Source organism: Episyrphus balteatus, chromosome 2 (genome assembly GCF_945859705.1).
Source record: "Episyrphus balteatus chromosome 2, idEpiBalt1.1, whole genome shotgun sequence".
NCBI lineage: Eukaryota > Metazoa > Arthropoda > Insecta > Diptera > Syrphidae > Episyrphus > Episyrphus balteatus.
Window position 1 is genome coordinate 47,426,957 of NC_079135.1, and position 15,343 is coordinate 47,442,299.

At 32.7% G+C, this 15,343-nt stretch overlaps 1 protein-coding gene across 4 annotated transcripts in view; it reads left to right on the forward strand.

Annotated features, from left to right (window-relative positions):
* The window catches only part of LOC129912613 (uncharacterized), a 146,058-nt gene that overhangs the window by 54,093 nt on the left and 76,622 nt on the right, over nucleotides 1-15,343 (forward strand). For all 4 annotated transcript variants that reach the window (XM_055990920.1, XM_055990918.1, XM_055990919.1 and 1 more), the window contains exon 2: nucleotides 12,519-12,544. The gene's annotated coding sequence lies outside the window, so the exon portion shown is untranslated. The remainder of the gene's footprint in view (nucleotides 1-12,518; nucleotides 12,545-15,343) is intronic.

Below are 15,343 nucleotides of genomic sequence, written 5' to 3' on the forward strand. Positions count from 1 at the left end.
TTAAGATTTTTCTTGAAAACTATGAACTGGTTTTGGAAAAAATTGTTTTTATTAAATAAAAATTATAAAAAAACAAACTTAAAAAATTTGTAATGCTATAAAGACAAAAAACAAAAAACAAAATTTCAAATACATTTATGAATCTATTTCCCAAAAACTAGTGGAGTAACTAAAGCTCAAAAATTGGCAATATTAGGGAACCCGGCCGAACAGCTTAGATTTTGATGATCTTTTTTTTCAAACGTCGGTAATTAAAAATACTTTAAAGTCTATAGATTAAAAATTTCCGGTGTTGCCGTTTTGATTTTTTAAATTTAATTGAAGATTTTTGTGAACAAAAACAAATTTTTTTCAAAAATTTTTCTTAAATTTCATAAATTAATTGATGCCAAAAGATTGTCTAGGAAATTCAAGGAAAAAAAATATATGGGAGTGAGGGACAATCTTCCATAGTTCAAGCGATAGATGCAATTTTCTTATTAATTGACTTCAAACACAAAAAAAAGATTTGAACACAACGGCAACACCTACAATATTCAAATATACATTTTTTAAAAGCTAGAAGCTTAGTCATATATGTAAAATTAAAATTAAGTTAATTGAATGAACGGCTTTTGAAAGAATGGTAATTGAACTCAGATTTTTGAAAAAAAAAAATTATTGAAAAAATTTTAACATATCGTTTTTTAAACTTGATTGTAATATAAAATGCATTTATTTTCAAATTTTTTTGGCCGCATTTATTATGATTTCAAATTATTAAAGGAAATGTTAATATGTATTACGGTTTATGAAAAAAATTAAAAAGTATTTCATTTTCGAAGAACTTTTTTTAATAAAAGTTTTGAAAAAAATTGTAACTTATTTTTTTTTTTTAAAGTTCAACATCTAAACATAAAATTATTTTTTATTCATTTAATAAAACTTACTGTTGAAAGTTATATAGCAAAAATTAAAAGTTCCTATTTACCACAGTCTTTGAGAAAATCAATTATTTCAATGCAAAAATTCAGTTTTAATAAAAAAAACCATTGAAATTGAAGTAATTTTTCATTTTTTTTTTTTCAAAAGTGTTATATATTTTACCTTTTTTGCTTCGAAATTCAACTGATAATATTTATGGCCAAAATTTTTTTTTAATAAATTCATATTTTATTAGAAAAAGTTTGGGAAAAAGTAATTTTAAATTTTTCTAATAACATTTTTTTTTAATTCTGAGTTTGAGGACCATTTTTTCAAAAAGTCTTGATTAAATTTAGTGGATTTAAATTTAAGAGATAAGAATGAGCTTCTGGCTTTTTAAAAATGTATTTTAAAATATTGTAGGTGTTGCCGTTGTTTTCAAAATATTTTTTTTGTGTTTGAGGTGAAAATGTTAGAAAATTGCATTTATCGCTTAAACGATGGAAGATTGTCCCTTACTGCCTTTTATATATTTTCCTTAAATTACCTAGAGAATCATTTGCTATCATTTGTTTTATGAAATTTAAGCAAAAAAAATGGTTTTGTTAAAAAAAAAAATTAATTTTAATTTTAAAAAACAATACGGTAACACCGGCAATTTTTAATCTATAGACTTTAAAGTATTTTTAATTACCTACGTTTGAAAAAAAAAAATCTTCAAAATCAGAGCTGTTCGGCCGGGTTCCCTAATAATTTGCTTTAGTTACTCTACTAAACGATTTTTGAAAAAAAAACGTGAAATTTTTTTAAAGTCAAAAAGAAACAGCTTTTGAATTTTTTTTTTTGTTGAGAAAAGCAAACACTTTCATTTTGGTAATATGGCAAGTATACCAATAATTTTGGTCTTCAACAAAATTTCAGTTTTTCAATATTGTTGGATAAACTATTTGGGTAGAAAACATTAAAGATATGTAATTGTTCTTTAATAAAAATGTTTGCATCTTCCCTGTGATAGTTTATGTAACTTTTCAACATTTCAGCGTTTCAGTCGTAGCCTGCTCTTTGAGCTAGATTAAATGTCAGACTTCATTGAATTCCTCTGCTTTCAGTATAAGGATTTTACGCAGTTAATCGCTATCACTTACAAAATAAAATGCACGACTGGGTCGCACGAACTTGCTCTTAAAGTTGAAGTTGCTTAAATTTTTAAGACTTTTTATATAAAAATTTGGGAAATGTAAGTAAAAAAAAAAATAAATAAATAAATAAAAAATTCGTTTTTCAAAGCAATAAAACAAAATCAATCAATCAAATTGCCCCACAAAACAAGAATGCAGTATTATTTGATATATTAAGATGCATTTTTACAAAAAAAAAAATTGAATTTCGTTAAAACCGTTTTTTTTTTTTTTAATTTTATAAATAATTTTTTGGAAAAAAAAGTTTTAAAATATATTTGGTATGCCATTTTGTAGAAATCACTAGTCAACATCTAAAACCAAAATTTCAAAAAAAAAATCAATGTTTCGTTTTCAAAAATTTCAATTTTAAATCCAACAATTGTTTTTTTCTAAATTTTATTTTGAATTCCTATCAAAATTAAATAACCGCTTCTGTATATACAAAATTCGTTGAAATCGAATTAGTAGTTTGGCAGAAAATCATATTTGAAAAAAAAAAAAACGTTCTATGGCAGGTACCGTTTATAATGATTTCCAATAAAAAAAATTTTTTTTGAAGCCGTTTTCGAGAAATTAAACTTTTCTGAAATTTTATATCACAGGTACCGGTACAGTTAATCTTGGTTAATCCAATAACCCCTCTGGAGAGTCTCCAAACAATGTTACATACCGAATTTTATGTCAATTGGTCCATCAGTTTAGGCTGTAGCTCCTTATGCAGACAGACAGACGGACTTCCGGGACCCACTTTTTTTTGCATTCTCTATCATTGTAATATAATTGAAAATTGTTGTTTCAATTTTTTTTTTGTACGAATGCATAACTTGATATTACCTAAATATATCACAAGTAAAAAAATTTGTGACAGCGGGCAGCTCTATCTGATTCCACTTTCACCTTCAATAAAATATTGCAATGTGGCGTTGGAATGTTATATTAATTATCATAAAACGGTTCAACTTTACCAACGGATCAAACCTCAACTGTTTTGATTTAGTTCCATTTAACACCAGAGTTCCCATTAACAGCCTTGTAGGCTTAATCTATGTGGCCCTCTAGCGGATAAAATACATTTAATTGATTCAACTATGTTTTTTTTACCCTATCCCCTAGGCCTTTTCTGAAATAACTAAATGCAGCCATGTGTATTAATATGTTGCAACTAATTGCGCACATTCTACATATTGCATGCGATAATTCGCGTAATGACCGAGACTGCACACACTCATGCGAAATCATGCCAATAAGCCACCACAATTTTACCGTAGGACGCGGAACGACGACCGACGACTGACGACGATAAAATCCGGTATAAACACAGTTTTGACGGTTATGTTGTATATTCTCTTAAGGTTCTTGGTGCATTACATTTATATAGTTTTGTTGCCGTTCATCATGCAAAGGTACCGGAGGAATATATAACTCTATATAACTATAGTGAGTACCAAAGAGTTTACCACGAACGAAGCAGTCAAAAGCCTGTAGGTGCTGGCTGAATCAGTTGGAACAGATGTACACAGACAGAGACTATGTGGATACTTTGCATTAGGCCGACTACTTGCTGATGGGCACAATTAATGGGGCGGTGTGCGCCATCAGAGTGCCTGAGCTGATTCAATTAAGGCTCCCATGCCCATGGGGCTGATGCAGGCTGCCTAGGTTGGTTGGTCGGGCGTGAAGAGGGAATCTATGGTGTATAGGTATTCGTGAAACTTAATTGCGATGGAATTAAAAAAAAAAAAAAAAATTATGGAAGGCAAATCCGCATTATTCGTATGTCTAACCTGCTGCGTTCTATTTGTCTGTTTGTTTTGTTTTTTCTTTTTTTTCTATCATGACTCTTAGTTTTTCATTTTGCATTTGTTGGGTGTTACGCAAGTGTTTATGTTGTTTGTCGGTTTATTTCTGCCTGGCGGCTTCATGCTGGGCTGACGTTAGTTGTTCTGCAAACTTCACCGTCCCACCACCGACATGCGTCTTGTCTCGTCATTGTTACAATGATAGAAGGTGCGATCAACCACCTGTTAGGTTGTTTCTTTGCGTTACGGTTTTTGGGTTCTTTTTTTTTGTTTTAATTTAGTTTCATAGAAACAAACATCTTGATTGCTGATTTACCGAGGCGTAAAAAATGATCTATGGCCTCTTTTGATAGAGGGAGCTTGAACATAGCCGCCTTCAACGTCAGGGGAGGGGTTTATTATCTTAGCCTACAAACGTACATATAACTAATAAAAACTTAATGGCATTAGATAACACTCTCTCACATATAAATCGCCCACTTGAATTATATTATTAGATTTTAAAGCTTTATTTTTATTGCCACTTTGGTTCCTTTAGACTAAGTTAAGTCATATACCTATTCGTTCCAAATTGTGAGTCATTTTTACACAGAAGAACACGTTTCTCCAGTTTAAGACTGTGAACATTGAACTACCGCCAATATGCTGTTGATGTCTTGAAAAAAAATGCTTGTGGGAATTAAAATACAAAATCGCAATCAGTTAAGTGAAAATACAGTTTCATTTTAGAGGCCTTTGGCCATTTCAATTTAGTTTAAACGAAAGTGAGCCATGAATGGAGGAACAACTGGTTAAATCATTAAAATAAACTTGTATCTTGTTGGTATCTTAAGGCTATAGTTTTTTTTTGCAGGAAAAGATTTTTGATATTGCAATTGGTCACTAAATTACATGTAAAAATGAGAAGAAAATTCAGTTATCAAGCTGTTGGTCATACAATTAGAATTCATAGTCTTAAAATAGTTTTTATCATTATTTAGTACCAATCAGATGGTGATTCATTAGTGAAATAGAACTTGGTTATCAGAAACTTATTTTTTTTTAGAAATTTTTGTTTGTTTTACAGTTATGCTGAACCTTCTTGTGGATGACTGCGATTCTAAGTAAAATTGTAAATAAACAAGGTCATAATTATTGCTGCCGGGAACCTAAGTCCTTGTTAAATAAGTCCATTGAGATAGTTCTCTTTTCTAGAAATCTACATAATACTTTTTTATTTATTTAGTATTTCTAAGATAATATTTTTGACCAAACATTTTGAACAAATTCTTTTTAGGGACTATATAAACAAAATTTACACGTATGTAAATATAAGCAAAAAAAAAGGAAAAAACATTTTTTGTTCTTAGGCCTTTTTTGGAAAAAATGAAAAATGCAGTTTTATTTGTAATTTTGTTCTTTACTTGAAATTATTTATTTTTTTATTGTTTCACATGGAATAACTAATGTTGGCTTTTAGAACCAAGAAATAAGTTACATCCCGAAAAATCTTTATTTATCTTGCTATACTCTTCCTAGACGCTCTGTATCCTTAAAGCTTTCTTGATTATTTTTAAACATTTTTTAACAATAATAACTCGTGGTGATATTTCTTAATCTTTGAATGCAGAAGGCTTCAGCTTTGATTTGACAGCAATCTCATAGCTCAACGCATTTGATGCCATTCCCATTTGTCGGCAAAGTTTTCAACTTTTGAAGTGCTTTATTTCAAGAATTTTTGAACTTCAGAGCTTCAGGTTACGTTGAAATCATTTGGTTTTTGACGTGATAACGTCTTATAAATCGATGAACCATGGCAGCCACCACAAAAAAGTGACGCCATTTTCTCCCGTTCCATTCTCGCACTTTCGCAGTGCGGCAAAAATTTCAATGCAAAATTAAAAATAAACTATTAGAGATAAAAAAATTTTCTATAGCTTATTTGAAAGATAATAACCTAATACCTTATCCAAGTGAAGGATTTTTAAAAATTCCGTTATTTAATAGGGTAAACAGGGGTACAACGGAAAGATGAAATTTCGGCTAAAAACTAAACGCGAAGTTGTAGAGAGTTGATTTTTTTGCTATAGATAGATGAGACTAATTTAAGAATAACTGCATTTAAGAAAAAATTCTAAAAAATTTTAAATGACTGAATAACGGAGGAAACAAGTTTTTAAAAAACACGTTTTTTGACCGTTTTTAACAGATTTTCACCGTTTTTTAGTTTTATCTTTTTTCTGTAATAGATACAGGAATAAAGTATATGGAGTAATGATGACCATGATCACGACTAAATGTGTGCTATCAATCATTTCAATCATAACTGTAAAATAAAATTTTAGAATTCAACAGGTTATAACTTTTGACCAATACCAATAATTTTATTAAACTTTTATTAGCATCCTAATACAATTAACTTTCATTTGGTATATCACACATAACGGTAGACTAACTACAAGCTACACAATGTGTTAAATCAAGAAACTCGCGAAAAACCTCAAAACACCAGTGGAGATCTGTTGCCCCCCGAACAGCCACCAGTGTGGGAAGTACCCCGATCTCAGTCTGGAAATTCGACATGGTTGACTTTAAAAAATATTAATTTCTCTTTTAGGCATCTTTGAAATTAGATTGATACGTCACATGAAAGGTGAAATAGTAAGCTTTCACATGGTAATTTTTTATAGGTTGTCAAACAAAAAAATTGATTCCATAGGGTGAGAACATAAAAAAAAATGTTTTGTTTGCTTTTTTTAATGAAATTTCTTTTTGTAGATGTCTCATAGACCTGATCGATATATATATTTTAAGCTAAGACAATAAGCTTTAATTGTATAAAATTAGGTTGTTAGGGAAAAAAATGGAATTAATGACGTGAGAACATAAAAATTCATGTTTTTTTTTGCTTTTTTTGATGAAAATGATTGTTTTCAATAAATTATTTTTATACTTTTTGCGCATTGTAAAAATTTAAAAATGGTTTTATTCTTGAAGAAATACTTGGCTTTTAAATTGCATATTTTAATGAGAAAATAAAAAAGATATTTTTTTTTTAGCTTTTTCTTGTAAATTATGATTGTTTGAAATAAGTAAACTCTTCAATTGACTCATTTTAAACAAAAGCACACAACCTGTTTTCTGACGACGACGTTATCACGTAAAATCATCATCCGTAAACCGGCTTTACAGACAACCTCTTTTTTTATGCACTTTTATTGCATGCAATTGTTAGAAAATACTTGCCAAAAACCGAAAATATCGTTGTTTTTTGCGGATTAAGCACAATACGTCTCTTTTTTACTACTGATATCTATCCTAAAAACATTCCAAAACAAAGAGAATTTTTTGTTTTAAGTAACTGGCCTAGGTTTTTGAGCAAAATTTTGGTAAAATGATATAAAATGAGATTTCCTTTTACATTGAAAAACACAAATTTTTAACTGAAATAGTTGTAGAGAAAAGTACGAGTTAAAAAAATTGAAATTATTCTAAAATTATTTTTAGGAACTCCTCAATTTTTGTACACATACAATATGAAATTGCAAATCGTCGGTCTCATAAGGAAACCTCGTAACTCCTTTTTGACTTTTGAATGCCTTTTTTTAGAAAATATATCAGCGGAGCTACCTAGAAAATTTGAAGTCATTCCGAAAACTCTAAATAGACTTAAATTTAAATTTTGTACAACACTTAACTCCCCAACTACTCTGTTGTTTCTCTACTCTTTTGTCTCTCCTGTAAAATTTAGATTTTGAGAGTTATGAGGTTTCCTTATGAGGCTAACGAAATGTTTTTTTTTTAAGCAAGAATCTGTTTCATTAAATTTTTAATACCTGAATTTTTTTCGGAAATATTTAATTTTTTGTTTTCAAAGTAAAAAAAAGGTTACGTATACACCACAGTGACGTAATTTTTTCCTAGTGCGGCAGAGTGCTGGGCAGTGACAGAGGAAGTGAACAGTGTTTTCCTGTTCGTCCTCATTACCGCAGCCTCTGCATAGATCATCCGTACAAAGCCCCATTTTCTTTTTGTGGTATCCCAGTAGGTTATGACCCGTTAAGACGCCTATTAGGGATCTTAAAGAAGGCTTACTAAGTAGTAAGATCTTATTTGATTTTTTCTCGTCGAAGTTCGGCCATAGTTTCCTGGTGTGACCGCAGGTTTCTAGGAGGTTCCATCTATCGTTGGTTTTTTGTGTAATCTTGTTGACGATATTTCGCCTTATTTCACATTGTGGGATTCTAATGTTAAGGTCTATGAGAGAAGGATCAAGCATTGAGCCCTCCCTTGCAAGCTCATCCGGTTTTTCGTTTCCGAACACATCACTGTGGCCGGGAACCCAGCAGAGTCTTACATTATGCTGCATACCAAGAACCCTAAGCTCTTCGCGACAGCAAGAAACAAGCTTAGACTTGATTAAGGTGGCAGAAATCGCTTTTATTGCCGCTTGGCTATCAATGAAAAAGGTGATGTCAGCAGGTGATATCGCCATCATGGATATTTGTTTAGCAGCATTTTTCACTGCCAATATCTCGGCTTGGAAGACACTGCTGTGATCGGGGAGCCTGAAAGAACTGGCAAGGTTGAGGTTTTCTGAGTAAAAACCTGCACCAACCCCAGTGTTCATTTTCGAACCATCGGTAAAGATGGCGATAGTCGACTCATTTGAGAAAGGTATACTGTTTTCCCAATCTTGTCTGTTAGGGAAACTGACATTAAAGGACTTGTTAAAGTCTAAGTAGGGGGTCATGTAATCTGTACTAACGTTGTAGCCAACGTAGTTAGAAAGGATCGTAGTATGGCCGTTTTGACTAGTATTCCAAATGTTGGTTTGACTGAGTCGTAGGGCGCTGTTCGCTGCCAATTCTTGTACAAATAGATCTAAGGGAGTGAGATTAAGGATTGCTTTCAGACCCGCGGTTGGAGTGGACCTCATCACCCCCGTTATGGAATACAAATGCATTATTTTTAAATGTAAGCATTTTTTATTAGGTACAAAGCTGTAATTCCTAAAATGTTGTTCATGTCAGAGTACGAAAAGTGATTTCTGGAAAATATTACTCGCACCAAACATCACTATTTCTCAAAGAAAAAAAAAGAGTGTGTGTACACAATGTACACGCGACTGAAGTTATACTTCTCATTCAGTATATGTAAATGAATTTCATTTGATATTTTTAATTTCTATTATTAAATTAATTAATCCACACTTCGTTTTTTTACATTTTTATCAAGTGAACAATAAATTAATCTTTCATCCTCCTTGCGTCCATGTAGTTTTCAATTTATTCTGTGAAATTTACTTATGTTGTAATATGTACCATAGCTCAGCTCATTTGAGCTGAAAGTGAGCTGAGCTGATGGTTGAGCTGAGCTGAGCTGTTGGGTGAGCTAAGGTAAAGTGATCTTATAGCTGTGATGGGTGAGAGGATACATTGATTTTTATTTGGAAAGTATAATGAAATATGAAGATATTTTAAACTTTTATAAAACACCATAGCTTAAGATGTTTGGTTCTAGTTATTAATGGAATTATTTTAACACATGGATATTTTTATAAATAAAACAGATAATTTTTCGTGATCTTTTCTCTTGGTTTTTTTAATAGTAAATATATTTCTATTTTTTTAGTAAAATATTTCTTTTTTTATCATAAAAAAAATGTCGGTACAATCCGGTTTTTCGACTTTTTTCAAAATTCCGAGAAAATCGCGTTTGAAAGTTGGGGTAAATTTTTTTTTCGAAAAATCCCCGAATCTTTGAACGCTCCTGGAAGCTAAACCGCTTGAGAGCAATTTTTGGGAGTGATGCCAAATGATAGCTTGTGCCATGGGCCTACGCTTTGCACATTGTCAGATTTTTAAAAAATCGCTTTCCATGTTAAACCGCCACATCATGCCTATTTTTTCAGAATCGTGCTTATTTTTTTTTTTACTTTTAAGTTCTCCCGGTTTGAGAAAGCCTGGACCTACAGGGATGGGAGTTGTACCCAAATGTAGGTTAGAGTCCCCGCTACCTTTTGGCATCAAAAATTGTATTTTCATTTTCTTCAAAATTCCGCGATATAGACGCTTTGATCTAGAGACAGGGGAGTGGTGCCATATGAAAACTTATATTCTCAGCTACCCGAAGTGGTATAATCCGGTTTTTCGATTTTTTTCAAAATTCCGAGAAAATCGCATTTGAAAGTTGGGGTAAATTTTTTTTCGAAAAATCCCTGAATCTTTGAACGCTCCTGGAAGCTAAACCGCTTGAGAGCAATTTTTGGGAGTGATGCCAAATGATAGCTTGTGTCATGGGCCTACGCTTTGCACATTGTCAGATTTTTAAAAAATCGCCTTCCATGTTAAACCGCCACATCATGCCTATTTTTTCAGAATCGTGATTATTTTTTTTTTTACTTTTAAGTTCTCCCGGTTTGAGAACGCGTGAACCTACAGGGATGAGAGTTGTACCCAAATGTAGGTTAGAGTCCCCGCTACCTTTTTGCATCGAATTTTTTTTTTTTCATTTTCTTCAAATTTCCGAGATATAGGCGTTGGAAGTTGGGGGCGCTCATATTCAGCTCAGCTCAAATGAGCTAAGCTATGGTACCTAGCTCGAATTTGAGCTGAGCTGAAATGTGAGCTTTTTGCAACCCTTGCAACTTGCCACATGGAAATTACCACATGCAACTTGCCACATGCAACTTGCCACATGCAGCTTGCCACATGCAACTTGCCACACGCAACTTGCCACATGCAACTTGCCACATGCAACTTTCCACATGCAGCTTGCCACATGCAACTTGCCACACGCAACTTGCCACATACAACTTGCCACATGCAACTTGCCACATGAAACATGTAACTTGCAACGTGTTGTGTGTTTTATGTTTGCCGTACTGCAGCGAACATTTTTAAATACTAAAGTACTGCCTACTCTAAAGGTGAAACGACAGCCCTGCTACCCAGGGTGATCGCGTCATAATCCCTTTGACATTCTTGTCAAAAAGTAAATTTTCATACTCACCCTCCCATAAGAAGTATAACCTCAAAAATCGCCTTCCGTTTTAAACCGCCACATCATGCCTATTTTTTCAGAATCGTGCCTATTTTTTTTTTACTTTTAAGTTCTCCCGGTTTGAGAACGCGTGGACCTACAGGGATGGGAGTTGTACCCAAATGTAGGTTAGAGTCCCCGCTACCTTTTAGCATCAAAAATTTTATTTTCATTTTCTTCAAAATTCCGCGATATAGGCGTTGGAACGCTTTGATCTAGAGACAGGGGAGTCTTGCCATATGAAAGCTTATATTCTCAGCTACCCGATAGTGGTAAAATCCGGTTTTTCGATTTTTTTTCAAAATTCCGAGAAAATCGCGTTTGAAAGTTGGGGTAAATTTTTTTTTCGAAAAATCCCTGAATCTTTGAACGCTCCTGGAAGCTAAACCGCTTGAGAGCAATTTTTGGGAGTGATGCCAAATGATAGCTTGTGTCATGGGCCTACGCTTTGCGCATTGTCAGATTTTTAAAAAATCGCCTTCCGTTTTAAACCGCCACATCATGCCTATTTTTTCAGAATCGTGCCTATTTTTTTTTACTTTTAAGTTCTCCCGGTTTGAGAACGCGTGGACCTACAGGGATGGGAGTTGTACCCAAATGTAGGTTAGAGACCCCGCTACCTTTTGGCATCAAAAATTTTTTTTTTCATTTTCTTCAAAATTCCGAGATATAGGCGTTGGAAGTTGGGGCGCTCACTTTCAGCTCAGCTCAAATGAGCTAAGCTATGGTACCTAGCTCAAATTTGAGCTGAGCTGAAATGTGAGCTTTTTGCAACCCTGGCAACTTGCCACATTTAAATTACCACATGCAACTTGCCACATGCAACTTGCCACATGTAACTTGCCACATTCAACTTGCCACACGCAACTTGCCACATGCAACTTGACACATACAACTTGCCACATGCAACTTGCCACATACAACTTGCCACATGCAACTTGCCACATGAAACATGTAACTTGCAACGTGTTGTGTGTTTTATGTTTGCCGTACTGCGGCGTACTGCATTTTTAAATACTAAAGTACTGCCTACTCTAAAGGTGAAACGACAGCCCTGCTACCCAGGGTAATCGCGTCATAATCCCTTTGACATTCTTGTCAAAAAGTAAATTTTCATACCCACCCTCCCATAAGAAGTATAACTTCAAAAATTGTTAAGGTCATATACAAATTTTATTTAAATAAAAGTAAATCAGCAAAACTTGTATTCCAGTTCCAGTTGTTTTTATATGTGGTGTTGATTTATCCTTTTTAAAACACTTTTTAATTAATTTCAATTTTCTTCTGAAGTAATCCAACCAGAGAGTGAATGTTTATTTGGAGTGGCATTTAAATAAAAATGGTATTAATAACCAAATATGTATACTTATATGTATTTGAAAAATAAAAAAAAATTAGTAAATGTAGCAAAAGTAGTCGAACGCAACGAAGGCGTATATATGCATGCTCCGAAACTGAATTTAAAAGCCACTTCCTGTGGTATTTTATTTTTAATTGATAATAACTAATAATATTTATTTCAGAAAATAAAAATTAATGAAATATTTACTTTTATAAACTGTACAAACCAATATTTAACTCATATTTTGTTTTTTTTTTTTTTTATTTTCAGCTTGGAGGACGAACAAACGTTTTGAGGTTAGTGCTACCTATATAAAAAATATTAATTACTGATTGTGTTTTTTTTTTTGTCAAAAATTTAATAACACACTACTATGATTTATCACATCACAAAAAAAATTGTTTTTTTTTTTTGTAATGAATAATAAATTAATGTATCTAATAAGCAATATACCTACTTCACCAAAGTAATAATTAAACAAACTTCGAAAGCTGACTAACTTGTCATTAACACACTAAAACCATGAACTTCGAACAACAACCATATAAACCCAACATGTGGTCTCATTAAAGCACTTTCTTGCCTGTGCTTTTGGCCAATGTGGTTTTTTGATAAATGTCCAGTACATAATACAAGTGGACATTTCAAATAATAATTCACAACTCAATTAAGTGACTGATTGTGAGTTATTGCAAAATGCACTATACCAAACTCTAATCACAACCATTAACGCCACTATTTCTACTTGTATATAGACCAAAGGGCAAAACTTGGCCAATAGATCAAAAGTTCCTGGGGGGAGGTTTAGTAGTGGCAAGGCATTGTGATGGCGGTCATTTTGACCTAAAGTGGCAAACTATAATATGTCAATGATTTATGAAGTAATAATCCCACCATCAAACGTGACCAATTAGATACCAGCTGGTGAGGGGGCCTAAGGCTTGTTGGCATTAGTCGACTGTGGGCGTGGGGTATATACAATATAATTTCACGAAAAATTCTCACAACCTCCTCTGGTGGATAGAACTTTAATTGACCGGAAACATAGATGTTTTCATTAACCAGTCCGTCACGTCTGTCGTCGTCTTCGTCATCGTGTGAACACATGGGTTTAGGTACATGGTTTGGGTATAGTTAGGTATTTTCAAGCCTGAGTTCTATAAATTTCATTTTGACAGACCCTTCAATAATAAATCAAATAAAGACTTTTGGCTCTTCAAAGTGTATTTGGAGCTGGGTAAGAAATAATAGTGGAAAAGTCGATCAAAAGGTGAATTTCATCAGGAAAGTACTTCTATTTCTGTGCAAACAACAGAATGGTTAACATAAACTCTTGACTTGTGAAATTCTCCTTAATCCCAAGTACTCATCATTTTCAGCAATACGACTCTAACAAGAAAAAAAAAGAGCTCTTCAAACAGGGAAAAGTTCAACCAAGGCAAGAAAAAAAAAGAGCTGAAGCAATCGACTGAGGTTGAAGGTCTGTTGGTATTTACTCTCTGAACTGTGATAGACGTTGTGTCTATGTCCATCCATATAGCGACCAAGTTTAAACGATGAGCAAAGCGAAGTCCTAAAAAGTCCTATTATTTCGATATCGATACTAACTTGTTTGACCCCTTAGGCAATAGCAAAAGCAGAAGAAGAGAATTACGACGGAATGCGAAGAACGGTTATCGTTGTCAAAATACGTGACATTTCAAAAGTCATTTACTTTTAAATCCTTTTAAAAGGAACACAGAGTTGCTATTCTGAAATTTCTTGAGGGATTTTTTTTTTCTTCTATATGATATGGTTGGTCACTTTGCGTGCAACCCTTTAATGGTGGTCTTAAAGTTATTCCTATATCCTATGTATAAATATATTTAAACCTTTTGGTCGTGCATCAATTGGAAGACTTACTTCGGCTTTTTTTTTATTTCCTTTAATCCAACATTTAAACTTGATTTTATTGAGAGATTTTTTCTTTTTGGAGTTCTTCTTTTATTTTGTTTGGTCTGATGTAGATGTCGGTGATTTAGATGGATTCTTCTATTCAATTGTTTAAATGTAAATGTTGTGGTTTGAAAATAAATTCACAAGGCACAAAAGAGTGAATGGAAAAGGCTGAAGTACTTTGGATAAATGTACGTTTATCGAATAAGAATGATTTTGAATGCGTGATATGTCAAATAAATGATCAAGAACATTTATTAGATTGAATTGGCAAATGAAGGGTAATGACCGAAATCATTTTGCGTTCCTTTGTTTTCATATACCTTGTTCCTGTACTCAAAGATTGTTTTTTACAAGTCATAAATTTGAATGAATGGGGGTCAGGAATAAAATAGAAAGGTGTTTAGGATTCTATTTACCCTTTTATAAATTTAACTAAAGAGATAAGGTTCACGTATGAAGTTCTATTGATTTAACTTACTTGCATTTATATTTATAGAAAAGGTTTAAGAATGAGTCCTGAAAAAAATAAATTTTGAAGAAAGTATGGTGCAAATATTAAAGTGATAATAAAAACGCCCATTTACATACCTACATCAAGGCGCTGATCCAAATGTAAGCTCTGTGAAGATATGAAAGAGATTTTTCAATGTGCTTTCAATGAAGTTATACTATGATATTAATATTAAATATGCAATGCATCCAAAGTTTGAGCTCGCTTTGTTTAGTATGAAATTAATGTGTTAATTCTTATTTTGAACTGAATTGGACAGGTACACCCACTTCCTTGAAACTAAATACTCGATAGAACTCCATAACCAAAGGCATTCGGGCGCCGTTTTTGAGAGAAAATAACTATTTGGTATTTGATTAGGTTGAGAGAAAGAGCTATTTTCCACACCAAATACTAAAACTGTCATAATCGGTCTGAAGAAGAACCGGTCATGTCTAGTTTTCATTTTCGTAATACTTTCATTTATATAATCGACAAACTAAGAATTTCACTTGAACTTGTTCAAGGGGAATACTTTTGTTAGCAATAAAGTTTTCAGCAAGACGGTGTCTATATTTTCTCAAGGTATGGTTCTATCTTGGCTATAAAAAATAAAATGCACGACTGAGTTCCACTTACTTGCTCTTACTGCCTTAACTCTAATGTT